The sequence below is a fragment of the Triticum urartu genome, chromosome 5A (genome assembly GCF_056163025.1).
Source record: "Triticum urartu cultivar PI428250 chromosome 5A, HENAU_Tu73, whole genome shotgun sequence".
Lineage (NCBI taxonomy): Eukaryota > Viridiplantae > Streptophyta > Magnoliopsida > Poales > Poaceae > Triticum > Triticum urartu.
In genome coordinates, this window is record NC_141877.1 from 572,698,498 (window position 1) to 572,714,469 (window position 15,972).

Genomic DNA, 15,972 nt, shown 5'->3' on the forward strand with positions numbered 1-15,972 from the left:
TGTTCTGGTCTCAGTATGCTGAGGCCGGACACCCCGTGCCCCTGAGCGACCGGCTGAAGCAACTGGTCGAGCTCCACAAGGCGGCCGAACAGGCCATGAAGGGCCTCATAGTTCGGCTATGGCCTGGAGAGGCTCTGCCTGGGAGCTATTTCGGGCTGGTGCGGCGGCTGGTGGGGGCCTGTCCAAGGCTCGAAGTCATCAAGCGCTCCGTCTGCATTGAAGGTGCCCGTAGGGCCCTTGCCCGTGCTAAGGTGCACTGGGGCAAGCTGGATGCTGAGAAGCTTGTGAAGGACGGGCCACCGCCAGGGAAAGAGCATCGCAAGCCCGCGAATTATTATAAGGATGTTCTGAAGGGTGCCTGCCTTATGACAGATGAATGTTCCACGGATGTAATTTTTGAGTAAAACTCGCTCGTTTTGTCCTGTGCGCTGAAAACTTGTTCATATGCGCTAAGCAATGCTGTTGGAATTTAAAATATTACCTTCTGTGCGGCTGTTTATCAATTCTGAGAGATGGCGAGTCGTCGGCTTCTGCCCCCGTGCCGCTAGTGCTGGGGTGTTCGGGGATAAACCTGAGCGCTCTTTTTCCCATGTTTGGGTCCTTCGAGGGAGGCGCTCAGCACAACGAACAAGGCAATCGGACTATAATGCGTGAACACTCTCACTTAGCCATAGAATTCTATAATTTTAAATTTCGGCGAAGCCCCTGGTATTCGGAAGATCGAGTTCGGGGCGCTATCCACGCCTTGGCCGGACAGAGCCGACTCCTCGCTCTAAGCGGCATAAGTCTTTAGGGACTCGAAAAACCTCTCGAACAGCGACCAGCTCTCGCTTCATCATGACAGTCAGTTTTAGCTTTCTCTACTGAGTTGCTCGACCCAGCTCAACTGGGGCACAATCGCAGTAGTTCTCCTAGTGCTACCTTAGCCGACATAGCAGAACGTAAGGCACCAAAACATAGGAGCCGGGCAAACCCAACTATTGACCCAAGACATGATTCGGAGCCGATGCATATAATGCTATAAGTTCAGGGTGCCGCACTTGTTAAAGTGTTCGGACTTCTCACACCATATTGAGGGGTACTAAAGCCCCTGGCGTATTTTGGCCGTACCAAAGTGTATGGGTGCAACATGTCGTTAAGGAACATATATTTGTAAAAAAAGAGTAATGCAAAAACAGACAAAAGCTATGCATTGTTTATTAAAAAGGGCTGCGATCAAAGCAGAACAATATAAATAATGCGATAAGCAAAAGGTTGGACTATTGAACATGTCCGTTCCAGGGGCAGGCTGCGGAATGGTATGCGAAACAGGTATACTACACGTGATAGAGACCACCTGGGAGTTCCGTAATGCGGCATGGCTTGTCTGCTTCCCTGGTTCTTGCATCGTTTGTGCGGCAATTGATCTGCCGAACAGGCCTTCCGAAGAATGGGGTCCTGAAAGTAAGAGAAAATTAAAAAATCGGCAGCCCCTGGTGCGGTTTAAGCCGTGTTTCGGGTCTGCCATGATGGTGCCCCTCCCCCTATACCCATGGTATTTCTATAGCGTAGTTATGTACGCGAAGCAGTGGCGTCACATTTTTGCGAGGGCTGGGGTTGGGGCCGTATTGCTACGCCTGCTCAGAACGTGCCAGGCGGTCTTGTTGTAGGTTACTCCGGGCGCGCTTGACGGTGTCCGGACGTTTAATGGCCGGACTGGAGAACTGCCTCGAGAGGCTGCTTTGTACTTCCGCTGCAAGGGCCGCCGTGTGCTCCTCCATTCGGAGGGAGCGTTCGGTGTTTCCATTGACCGTAATTACTCCTCGAGGGCCTGGCATTTTGAGCTTAAGGTATGCGTAGTGAGGTACCGCGTTGAACTTGGCGAATGCGGTTCGCCCAAGTAGTGCGTGATAGCCACTACGGAATGGGACTATGTCGAAGATTAACTCCTCGCTTCGGAAATTATCCGAAGATCCGAAGACCACTTCAAGTGTGACTGAGCCTGTATAGTTGGCCTCTACACCTGGTATTACGCCTTTAAAGGTCGTTTTGGTGGGCTTAATCCTCGAGGGATCTATGCCCATTTTCCGCACTGTATCCTGGTAAAGCAGGTTCAGGCTGCTGCCGCCGTCCATACGGACTCTAGTGAGATGAAATCCATCAATAATTGGGTCTAGAACCAATGCGGCGAATCCGCCATGACGGGTGCTAGTGGGATGGTCCCTTCGATCAAAGGTGATCGGGCAGGAGGACCATGGGTTGAACTTTGGGGCGACTGGCTCTACCGCGTATACGTCCCTTAACGCGCGCTTCCGCTCCCTCTTGGGGATGTGGGTTTGCGTATATCATGTTCACCATCCGCACTTGTGGGGGAAAACCCTTCTATCCACTGTTGTTCGGCGGCTGGGGCTCTTCGTCGTCATCGCTATGCAGCCCCTTGTCGGTATTTTCGGCATTTAACTTGCCTGCCTGCTTGAACACCCAACAATCCCTGTTGGTGTGATTGGACGGCTTTTCGGGGGTGCCATGTATCTGGCACAAGCGGTCGAGTATTCGGTCCAAACTGGACGGGCCCCTAGGATTTCTTTTGAATGGCTTTTTCCGCTGACCGGATTTATAGCCTCTGAATCCGGCATTAACTGCCGTATCCTCAGCATTGTCGCCGTTAATGCGGCGCTTCTGCTTGTTGCGACGCGGCCTGCCACTATTGTCCCTGGTATCCGGATTACCAGGGTTCTTGGTCATATTGTTGCTACAAGCAAGCCAGCTGTCTTCTCCCGCGCAAAAGCGGGTCATGAGTGTCGTGAGTGCTGCCATAGATTTCGGCTTTTCCTGTCCAAGGTGCCGGGCAAGCCACTCGTCACGGATATAGTGCTTGAAGGCTGCTAGGGCCTCTGCGTTCGGACAGTCAACTATTTGATTTTTCTTTGTTAGGAACCGTGTCCAGAATTGCCTGGCCGATTCCTCTGGCTGCTGAATTACGTGGCTTAGGTCATCGGCGTCTGGTGGTCGCACATAAGTGCCCTGGAAATTGTTGAGGAATGCGGCTTCCAGGTCCTCCCAAGAACTGATTGATCCTGCTGGCAAGCTGTTAAGCCAATGCCGAGCTGGTCCTTTAAGCTTGAGTGGGAGGTATTTGATGGCGTGGAGATCATCGCCACGGGCCATGTGGATATGAAGGAGATAATCCTCGATCCATACCGCAGGATCTGTTGTGCCATCATATGATTCGATGTTTACGGGTTTGAAACCCTCGGGGATTTGATGATCCATTACTTCGTCTGTGAAGCATAGTGGGTGTGCGGCGCCTCTGTACTGGGCTATATCACGACGTAGCTCCAATGAGCTTTGTCTATTGTGTTCGGCCCTACCGGATTTGTGTCCGGCGTGACGGTTACTGTCTCGAGTTGTGGGGCGCCCACGCGATCCGTAGATCGATCTTGTTTGCCTTGCCTTGTCCTCCAACATATCTCGCAGGTCAGGCGCATTTTCCCGTGCCTTGGTACGGGGTGCGGCTTGAGTGGAGGGCCGAGAGGCCTCTCTGTCGCGGCCACGAGGTGGCCGGTCAGCCGTATCAAGTGTTGGTGATGTAGGTTTAAGTGCTTCCTCCTCTAATCGGGGTAGCAACCTGCGCTTTGGGTAGCTCTTGGAGGGGCATTCGAGTTTATGCTCTTCGACCGCAAGGACTTCAGTCCATCTGTCGACTAGCAAATCTTGATCAGCTCTAAGCTGTTGCTGTTTTTTCTTGAGGCTTCTTGCCGTGGCCATAAGCATGCGTTGAAAACGCTCTTGCTCGATGGGATCCTCTGGCATGACGAATTCGTCGTCGTCGAGGCTTGCCTCATCTTCGGAGGGAGGCATATAATTATCGTCCTCGACCTCTCTGTCTGCCGCTCTCTCATGAGGGTTGGCTTCTCCATCCTCCTGTGCTGAATCTTGTTGGAGGGGGTTTTCTTCGGCACTCTCTGGAGTATTATTATCCCCCGTGCTGGAATCACCGTATTTGCTTTGGCGGGATTTTCAGCGGCGCCGCTGACGCCGGCGCTTAGGCTGTTTCTTGGAGGGGTCATCCTCCGCTGTTCCATCGCCATCTCCTTCTTTTGGGGTGTCCACCATGTATATGTCATATGACGAGGTGGCTTTCCAGGGCCCAATAGGCGCTGGTTCTTCGTTGTCTCCTGCATCGGCGTCTATACCGTCGATGTCTTAGGAGTCGAAGTCGAGCATGTCGGTTAAATCGTCGACAGTGGATACAAAGTGGGTGGTGGGTGGGCTTTGAATTTCTTCATCGTCCGTATCCCAACCTTGCTGACCGTAGTCCGGCCGGGGCTCTCCTGATAAAGAGAGAGACTTTAGTGTCTTCAGAATATCGCCGAAAGGCGAGTGCTGAAAGATGTCCGCGACAGTAAACTCCATGATCGGCGCCCAATCAGATTCGATCGGCAGGGGCGCGGAGGGTTCAGAGTCCGGAGAGGAGTCCGGCTCCTTGGAGTCACGAGTCTCGCGGAGTGTGGGGCTAGTGTTCAGCTCGATCGCTGTTGGGATCGCAGCCCCCGAGGCGGCGTCCAACCACCCATCCTCGATCGGCGCAGTTGGCTCCGAATTAAGGGTCGAAGCCGATGCGGGTGCGGCCTCCAGGGCACTGTTCGGCGGCAGAGCTAGATCATGCTTGTCGTGACAGTGCGGCGCTCGGCGGTGGCTCGAATCCGTCGAAGATCAAGTCCCCGCGAATGTCAGCCATGTAGTTTAAACTTCCAAATCTGACCTGACGGCCAGGGGCATAGCTTTCGATCTTCTCCAGATGGCCAAGTGAATTGGCCCACAGTGCGAAGCCACCGAAGACGAAGATCTGTCCGGGGAGGAAGGTCTCACCCTGGACTGCATCGCTATTGATGATCGTAGGAGCCATCAAGCCTAACGGCGACGACACAGAGGAACTCTCAATGAAAGCACCAATGTCGGTGTCAACACCAGCGGATCTCGGGTAGGGGGTCCCGAACTGTGCATCTAGGCCGGATGGTAACAGGAGGCAAGGGACACGAAGTTTTACCCAGGTTCGGGCCCTCTTGATGGAGGTAAAACCCTACGTCCTGCTTGATTAATATTGATGATATAGGTAGTACAAGAGTAGATCTACCACGAGATCGGAGAGGCTAAACCCTAGAATCTAGCCTATGGTATGATTGTTGTTTTGTATGTTGTCCTACGGACTAAAACCCTCCAGTTTATATAGACACCGGAGAGGGTTAGGGTTACACAAAGTCGGTTGCAATGGTAGGAGATCTATATATCCGTATCGCCAAGCTTGCCTTCCACGCCAAGGAAAGTCCCTTCCGGACACGTGACGAAGTCTTCAATCTTGTATCTTCATAGTCCAGGAGTCCGGCTGAAGGTATAGTCCGGCCATCCGGACACCCCCTAATCCAGGACTCCCTCAAGGCCCATTGTTGGAATATACAAGCCAAGTTCTATGATGAAAAATTCCCACTAGTATATGAAAGTGACAAAACAAGAGATTCTCTATCATGAATATTATGGTGCTACTTTGAAGCATAAGTGTGGCAAAGGATAGTAACATTGTCCCTTCTCTCATTTTTCTTTTTATTTTTTTATGGCCTTTCTCTCTTTTTTATGGCCTTTCTCTTTTTTTGGGGGGGGGGCTTCTCTTTTTTTTATTCCTCACTTGGGACAATGCTCTAGAAAATGATGATCATCACACTTCTATTTATTTACAACTCAATGATTACAACTTGATACTAGAACAAAGATGACTCTATATGAATGCCTCCGGCGGTGTACCGGGATATGCAATGGACCAAGAGTGACATGTATGAAAGAATTATTAACGGTGGCTTTGCCACAAATACTATGTCAACTACATGATCATGCTAAGCAATATGACAATAATGAATGTGTCATGATGAACGGAATGATGGAAAGTTGCATGGCAATATATCCCGGAATGGCTATGGAAATGCCATAATAGGTAGGTATGGTGGCTGTTTTGAGGAAGATATAAGGAGGTTTATGTGTGAAAGAGCGTATCATATCACGGGGTTTGGATGCACCGGCGAAATTTGCGCCAACTCTCAATGTGAGAAAGGGCAATGCACGGTACTGAAGACGCTAGCAATGATGGAAGGGTGAGAGTGTGTATAAGCCATGGACTCAACATTAGTCATAAAGAACTCACATACTTATTGCAAAAATCTACAAGTCATCAAAAACCTCGGTACTACGCACATGCTCCTAGGGGGATAGATTGGTAGGAAAAGACCATCGCTCGTCCCCGACAGCCACTCATAAGGAAGACAACCAAATAACACCTCATGTTTCAAATTTGTTGTATAACGTTTACCATACGTGCATGCTACGGGACTTGCAAACTTCAACACAAGTATTTCTCAATTTCACAACTACTCAACTAGCATGACTTTGATATTATTACCTCCATATCTCAAAACAATCATCAAGCATCAAACTTCTCTTAGTATTCAAAACACTCTTAAGGAAATTTTACTAACTTTGAATACCTAGAATATTAGGATTTTAAGCAAATTACCATGCTATTAAGACCCTCAAAATAATCTAAGTGAAGCAAGAGATATCAATAGTTTCTATAAAACAAATCCACCACCGTGCTCTACAAGATATAAGTGGAGTACTAGAGCAAAACTATATAACTCAAAAGATATAAGCGAAGCACATAGAGTATTCTGACAAATTCTAAATCATGTATGGATCTCTCAAAAGGTGTGTACAGAAAGTATGATTGTGGTAAACTAAAAAGCAAAGACTCAAATAATACAAGGCGCTCCAAGCAAAACACATATCATGTGGCGAATAAAAATATAGCTCCAAGTAAGGTTACCAATAGAAGTAGACGAAAGAGGGGATGCCTTCCGGGGAATCCCCAAGCTTTGGCTTTTAGGTGTCCTTAGATTATCTTGGGGGTGCCATGGGCATCCCCAAGCTTAGGCTCTTGCCACTCCTTGTTCCATAATCCATCAAATCTTTACCCAAAACTTGAAAACTTCACAACACAAAACTTAAAGTAGAAAATCTCGTGAGCTCCGTTAGCGAAAGAAAATAAAAGACCACTTCAAGGTACTGTAATGAACTCATTATTTATTTATATTGGTATTATACCTACTGTATTCCAACTTATCTATGGTTTATAAACTATTTTACTAGCCATAGATTCATCAAAATAAGCAAACAACACACGAAAAACAGAATCTGTCAAAAACAGAACAGTCTGTATTAATCTGTAGCTAGCGCAAGATCTGGAGCCCCAAAAATTCTAAAATAAATTGTTGGACGTGAGGAATTTATCTATTAATCATCTTCAAAAAGAATTAACTAAATAGCACTTTCCAAATAAAAATGGCAGTAGTTCTCGTGAGCGCTGAAGTTTCTGTTTTTTACAGCAAGTTCAACAAGACTTTCCCCAAGTCTTCCCAACGGTTCTACTTGGCACAAACACTAATTAAACACAAAAAAACACAACCAAAACAGAGGCTAGATAAATTATTTATTACTAAACAGGAGCAAAAGGCAAGGAATAAAAATAAAATTGGGTTGCCTCCCAACAAGCGCTATCGTTTAACGCCCCAAGCTAGGCATAACAAGCAAGAATAGATCTAGGTATTGCCATCTTTGGTAGGCAATTCATAAGTAGCTCTCATAATAGATTCATAAGGTAATTTAATTTTCTTTCTAGGAAAGTGTTCCATGCCTTTCCTTAATGTAAATTGGAATCTAATATTTCCTTCCTTCATATCAATAATTGCACCAATCGTTCTAAGGAAAGGTCTACCAAGAACAATAGGACATGAAGGATTGCAATCTATGTCAAGAACAATAAAATCTACGGGCACATAATTCCTATTTGCAACAATAAGAACATCATTAATTCTTCCCATAGGTTTATTAATAGTGGAATCCGCAAGGTGCAAGTTTAGAGAGCAATCATCAAAATCACGGAAACCTAACAAATCACACAAAGTCTTTGGAATCGTGGAAACACTAGCACCCAAATGACATAAATCATAGCATTCATGATCTTTAATTTTAATTTTAATAGTTGGTTCCCACTCATCATAAAGTTTTCTAGGGATAGAAACTTAATTCATGTTTTTCTTCATAAGATTGCATCAAGGCATCAATGATATGTTTAGTAAACGCTTTATTTTGACTATAAGCGTGAGGAGAATTTAGCACGGATTGCAACAAGGAAATACAATCAATCAAAGAGCAATTTTCATAGTTAAATTCCTTGAAATCCATAATAGTGGGTTTAGAAACATCTAGGGTTTTAATTTCTTCAATCCCAGTTTTATCAATTTTAGCATCAAGATCAACAAATTCCGAATTCTTGGAACGCCTTCTAGGTAAAGGTGGATCACATTCAGTCCCATCATTATCAAGATTCATATTGCAAAACAAAGATTTAATATGGGACACATTAATAACTTTTAGATCTTCATCTTTATTTTCATAGGAACTAGAAGAACACACTCTTATAAAGGCATCTTTCTTAGCACGCATCCTAGAGGTTCTTTCTTTGCACTCATCAATGGAAATTCTTATGGCTTTGAGAGGCTCATTGATATCATGCTTAGGTGGAATAGATCTAAGTTTCAAAGAATCAACTTCAAGAGAAATTCTATCAACGTTCCTAGCCAAATCATCAATCTTAAGCAATTTTTCTTCAATCATAGCATTAAAATTCTTTTGCGAAGTAATAAATTCTTTAATATTAGATTAAAAATCAGAGGGCATCTTATTATAATTTCCATAAGAATTGTTGTAGGAATTACCATTATTATTAGATGGATTACTAGGATAAGGCCTAGGATTAAAATTTCCTCTATACACGTTGTTACCAAAATTGTTCCTACCAACAAAATTCACATCCATAGATTCATTATTATTCTCAATCAAAGTAGACAAGGGCATATCATTAGGATCAGAAGAAACACTCTTATTAGAAAATAATTTCATAAGTTCATCCATCTTTCCACTCCAAACATTAATTTCTTCTATCGCATGCACCTTTTTATCAGTAGATCTTTCAGTATGCCATTGAGAATAATTAACCATAATATTATCTAGGAGTTTAGTAGCTTCTCCTAAAGTGATTTCCATAAAAGTGCCTCCCGCGGCCGAATCTAAAAGATTTCTAGAAGAAAAATTCAATCCGGCATAAAATTTTTGTATAATCATCCACAAATTTAAACCATGAGTAGGGCAATTACGTATCATTAATTTCATTCTCTCCCAAGCTTGTGCAACATGTTCATGATCAAGTTGCTTAAAATTCATAATATCGTTTCTAAGAGAGATGATCTTAGCGGGAGGAAAATACTTAGAGATAAAAGCATCTTTGCACTTATTCCATGAATCAATACTATTTTTAGGCAAAGACGAAAACCAAGCTTTAGCACGATCTCTAAGCGAATAAGAAAATAGCTTCAATTTAACAATATCATTATCCACATCTTTCTTCTTTTGCATGTCACACAAATCAACGAAGCTATTTAGATGGGTAGCGGCATCTTCACTAGGAAGGCCGGAAAACGGATCTTTCATGACAAGATTCAGCAAAGCAGTATTAATTTCACAAGATTCAGCGTCGGTAAGAGGAGCAATCGGAGTGCTAATAAAATCATTATTGTTGGTATTGGTGAAGTCACACAATTTAGTATTATCTTGAGCCATTGTGACAAGCAAGCAAACTAACACACAAGCAAACAGAAAGCAAGCGGGCAAAAAGAGGCAAATAGAGAAAGAGAGGGAGGATAAAGAGAGAGAGGGCGAATAAAACGGCAAGGGTGAAGTGGGGGAGAGGAAAACGAGAGGCAAATGGCAAATAATGTAATGCGGGAGATAAGGGTATGTGATGGGTACTTGGTATGTTGACTTTTGGGTAGACCTCCCTGGCAACGGCGCCAGAAATCCTTCTTGCTACCTCTTGAGCACTGCGTTGGTTTTCCCCGAAGAGGAAGGGATGATGCAGCAAAGTAGCGTAAGTATTTCCCTCAATTTTTGAGAACCAAGGTATCAATCCAGTAGGAGGCTACGCGCGAGTCCCTCGTACCTGCACAAAACAAATAAATCCTCACAACCAACACAAATAGGGGTTGTCAATCCCTATAAGGCCACTTACAAGAGTGAGATCTGATAGATATGATAAGATAATATTTTTGGTATTTTTATGATAAAAGATGCAAAGTAAAATAAAGGCAAAGTAAATAGCAAAGGAAATAACTAAGTAGTAGTAGATCAATATGATAAAGATAGACCCGGGGGCCATAGGTTTCACTAGTGGCTTCCCTCGAGAGCATAAGTATTCTACGGGGGGTGAACAAATTACTGTTGAGCAATTGACAGAATTGAGCATAGTTATGAGAATATCTAGGTATGATCATGTATATAGGCATCATGCCCGAGACAAGGACACTGTGGCGGCCATAGGTTTCACTAGTGGCTTCCGTGATCGATGCCCCCTCCGGCGGAGCTCCGGAACAGGCCCCAAGATGGGATCTCATGGATACAGAAAGTTGTGGCGGTGGAATTAGGGTTTTGGCTCTGTATCTGATCGTTTGGAGGTACGTGGATATATATATATATATATATATATATATATAGGAGGAAGGAGTACGTCAGTGGAGCAACAAGGGGGCCACGAGGGTGGAGGGCGCACCTGGTGGGGGTGGGCGCGCCCCCCTACCTCGTGGCCTCCTATTTCCTTTCTTGACGTAGGGTCCAAGTCTCCCGGGTCTTGTTCGTTGAGAAAATCACGTTCCCGAAGGTTTCATTCCGTTTGAACTCCGTTTGATATTCCTTTTCTTCAAAATCCTAAAACAGGCAAAAAATAGCAATTCTGGGCTGGGCCTCCGGTTAATAGGTTAGTCCCAAAAATAATATAAAAGTGGATAATAAAGCCCAATAATGTCCAAAACAGTAGATAATATAGCATGGAGCAATCAAAAATTATAGATACATTGGAGACGTATCAACCACGACAACGATGTGGAGGTCGCATGCAACCATCGCCGCCTTTGGGTCGTCATCAACGGATCTAGGTAATTCGTCTCCTCAATTACTTCATCGTCAATTGGAATCTCGGCTAATGGTGCATCCATGGTGCAGCGTCATTCCGTCCATGCTACTCCTCAGACCTTAGTTGAATAACTTCCATCCTTTGGAACACCTAGCGGTGGAAGGAAGCACGCCACCATCAGTAGGAAACACAGCCAGATGAAGGGAAGCAACTCCATATTTTGTAGGATACATATGATATGAGCTTAGGAAGCATTGTAATCCTCGTGACTTGAAAGAAGCAAATTGTAGTATGTCTGAAAAATGTTATATGAACAAATGAAGCACGTAAACCGACAGTGGAAGGAAGCATGAGCACAATCCCTTAGTATGCACGGCCACCATGGGAAGGAAGCATGATCCTCGACTAACGGTGCATCCATGTCGCTCCTTGCTGATGCAATTTTGATCTGTCTGGTGGTGAAAGAGAGCAGGTCCACAATCCGAAGGAAGCACGACCATCGTCTAACAATGCATCCATGTAGTAGTGTCACAATGTCTATTTCACTCCTCCTCGACACCATTTCGATGCCCTGGTTTGTCTGGCGGCAGAATAAAGCACAAGAACGACCATCATATGAAGAACACACAACCACCATATGTAGGAAGCACGCCCAGCCTGCCATCTGACGGAAGCATGACCCTTGGTTAATAATGCACTGTCATCATCGAAAGGAAGCATCTACACCATCAAAAGGAAGCACGAACACCATAAGGAGGACACATGCCACCATTGGATCCTTGGCCTGCATTGGCGCAAAAGCTTACCTTTATATGCCATTTTGTGGAAGCAAATTCAGATTCTTTTGGATGTATATTTTAATTTCTTTGGAACAAAAATCTACTAATTTGTTTCACACCAACACAACTTTCGGTATAAGATTTTTTTTGGAAACAACAATTTGTTTGGGTAGAAGCAATTTATAATGATAAATAGTTCTCTAGTCCTTCAAAACATTTTTTGTGTGCCACAAAGAAAATAAATACTTTATTTACAATGGCACAAATTTTGTTAGAATAAATCCGACGCATACCATCAATCATCCGAGGACCAAGCAATCATACGAGGCATGACACCGAGATTTGTTAACGAGGTTCACCGATATGGCTACATCCTCGGGGCCTGACTATGGGCGCTCCTCCCCATGACACCGCTACAATACCGCACCCGGTCGCCCTGGACACCGGCACATGCCGCCGGCTTCCCCTGCGTTCCGATGCTATTATGTTGGCATAGGATACATCGTGTGTCTACCCCCACTATATATGAGAGGCCTAGGATACAAGTGCCCTACTTGGACACGACTCCATATCCTATCTAAACACAATACAACTACAAGTCCAACTGTAACCTACCTTGCACACTATATTCGACACAACACTAACAAACTCCACCTTGGCAAATATACTCCACCATCCTGGATTTGTCCATGCGTCAAACTTCCATGTACATTGAACTTGAGTTTATCCCATGAGTACCGCTGCTACTCCAAAGACTCCATATGACTCCACCTGCAACTTGTAGTCCCTTCTTTTCTTGACCACAGTCAATGCTCGAGCGAAATTAAGTTCCTTGTTGCTCTAGTTTGTGCTCCCAACTTCCACAGTATCAGTCCAACGCCATCACACACTTATCACTGACCTGCGTGAAAGTGAACAACTTACATATTGGATGTCACACATAAGAGTTACCTGAACTCAACATCATCGCACCTTTCTTGACAGTCTGTCTGGAACTTGAAGGAATTTCACCATTGTTTGTAATCATCCCGAGTTAAATTCGTAGTCACTCGCCTTTTTTTCTCTTGCTGAATAGGCTTCGATTCCCTGGATCCTTACATTGTAGCCCCTCAATTCAGCTCCACCTTCAACATGACTCCATGGTAGATGATCAGTCCACCCCGCGCCCCGTCGACTTCAAGCTCTCATATGCACCGTCTTGAATCAACCCCACGTCATAGCCTTGTCGAAGCCACACAAGCACTCGGGCATGTGCCACGTGTTTCCACGCCCAGAAGTCGGTCACCAACGGCAGCACGCACCTATGTCGTCGTCGTCGATCCCACCACCGTCTTCTGTTCCAACTGACTCGCATCGATCCGTCAGACTGTCCAGTCCAACCAAGCCGAACATATCCGACTACAACCATGCTCCACCCTGCGTCGTTGGTTACGGCTCCCTGCATGGTTGCAACCCACCAACGCTCGAGTTGGTCCGCGGCGCTTCGAATCCGCTGCTACACGCCCGTCTTCCGAACCCAGATCGATCACGTACAGATCCGATCGACAAGAACTCCAGCGTGCTCGCTTGACGCCGCCTGCCTTCTGATCGCTTCTTCCAAACACGACGCCGTCCTTCATGAATCTTCAACTCGAGCAACCTTGATCCACCGACGCAACAACTACGTTGCCATGTCTCCAATCACACGTTGCATCTCGTAAGATCTTGTTGACAGCTTCCACGTGTTTTCCTCTAGATCAACAATCCAGACAACCTCCCGACAACCTAGCTCATGATACCACTTGTTAGAATAAATCCTAGGCATACCGTCAATCATCCAAGGACCAAGCAATCATACGAGGCACGACACCGAGATTTGTTAACGAGGTTCACCGATATGGCTACATCCCCGAGGCCTGACTATGGACGCTCCTCCCCATGACACCGCTACAATACCGCACCCGGTCGCCCTGGACACCGGCACATGCCGCCGGCTTCCCTTGCGTTGCGATGCTATTATGTTGGCATAGGTTAAATCGTGTGTCTACCCCCACTATATATGAGAGTCCTAGGATACAAGTGTCCTACTTGGACACGACTCCATATCCTATCTAAACACAATACAACTACAATTCCAACTGTAACCTACCTTGTACACTATATTCGACACAACTCTAACAAATTTCACCAAATTTAAACAATCTCAGCTTAACATGGAAGCATATTTTTTAGCAGAGGGAAAGAAAATAAATTGTTTATTCCTTAGCATGATTCCACTTAGTAAAACATGTTTCCACTTATGAAAATATGTGCTTCCTATCCCTGACCATCAAATAGATGCATGGGAAGCACATAAAAAACAAATGAAGCACATGAAGGAAGCAGAGGGAACGAGAAGGGACCACCGGGGTTAGCGTTGGGAATAAATTTGACGTGATTTACGGGATTGGTGGTTAGTAAATAAATATCCGTATGCAAACTAACTACGCAAGTCCTGCTAACTAACCAAGTCACAAACTGAAGAAAATTCTGCCGTGTTAATTGTTAGATGTCTCGTACCCTTTAGGGTTTCTTTCTCCTAGGCGGCGGCCGAGGAGACCTTCCAACCACGTCGAGGCTAGATCGGATCTTGCACCCGATCCTCAGCTAGGCGAGGTCCTCGCGATCCAGTACGTACAACACGCGGGAACAACTAACCTAGGCAGGGAGATCATGGCGAGTGCTGACTCATCCACGTCTAGGGTTGATGGGTGGAAGACTAAGGAGCAGGAGGAAGGGAAGGCGAAGGCGAAGGCGAAGGGAGACTGGGGGTCGGAAGGGCCGAGCGATGGCGATAAGGTGTCACGGGAGGACTCGTTGAACGACAAGCTCAAGTACATGAATCTCAGGGAAGACGAGGAGGAAGATGTGGTACTGGAGGAAGATATGGAAGAGTTGGAGAAGGATGCTGAATTCATGGCGCTGGCTAGGGTTCATTACAATAAAAAGTTTAGCCATGGGGCCTTTTATGGCAATATGAGGTCGGCGTGGAACTTGGCACAGGAAGTAGAGTTTAGGGCCATCGAGGACAATCTGTTTTCGGTTCAGGTGAGTTCCTTGGGAGATTGGGAGAGGGTGATGAACGAAGGACCATGGATTTTCAGGAACTGCCCTGTTCTGCTGGCTCCATACGATGGGTGGTCGGATGTGAACGAGGTTGACCTATATACTTACCAGGCATGGATGAGGGTGATGGGGTTAAAGGAGAAAATGAGGTCTGCGAGTATTGCTAGGCAACTAGCGAAGAAGGCAGGGGAAGTGGAGCGAGTGGATGAGCGATCTGTCAAGGGGCAAGGTGGAGGAATTAGGGTGAGACTCATTTTGGATGTGCAGAAACCTCTAACAATATGTGTGAGTCTTACGCTAAGGCAGAAGAAGGTGTATTTTGAGTTTGAATATGAGAAGATGCCGGTGTTTTGTGGAGTTTGTGGCTTGGTTAGTCATGTCGCTAAGGAGCATGGTAATGGGATCCATGAGGAAAGTGTCATAATATACCCTATTTCTCTAATCGCGCCGGAGTTTAGGAGAGATGAGCATTGGGCGCAAACGGGGCAGGAAGGAAGAGGGACAAAGGCCACTTATGGAGGAAGAGGAGGAAGAGGGGGGGCAAGGTTGGAGGAATCAGGCTGCAAAGGAAAGGAATGATGATGATTTGCGTAGTACAACTAGCAGTCCGGTGAAACACCCGAGCGTCTCTCACTCGGAAGGGTCTTTTAAAAGATGTTTGGAGTTTGAGGAGAATCAAAAGGGGACTGGATCACAACTGTTGTTGACTGATGGTAAAGTGGGGGATGATTGGGTGGCAAATGAAGCTGGCAGGATTGGTAGAGAGGAGAAGGAGGAGGATGACACTAACTCGCAGGGGAGTAAGAGGCACAAGGTGGACAAGACAGTATCTATGGACTTGGCAACATTGGCGGCCCCTGGCTCGAGGGACCGCCAGGCCCAATGATTCTCCTAGGATGGAACTGCCACGGGATGCGTCAGTCCCGGGCAGTTCGAGCACTCCTGGAGGTCCAGAGGTGCTATAAACCAGATGTGCTTTTTTTGTCTGAAGCACATTTGTCTAACGCGGGGGCGGAGAAGTTGATGACCAAGTTAGGATTTCAGGAGAGGTTGGTCGACCCG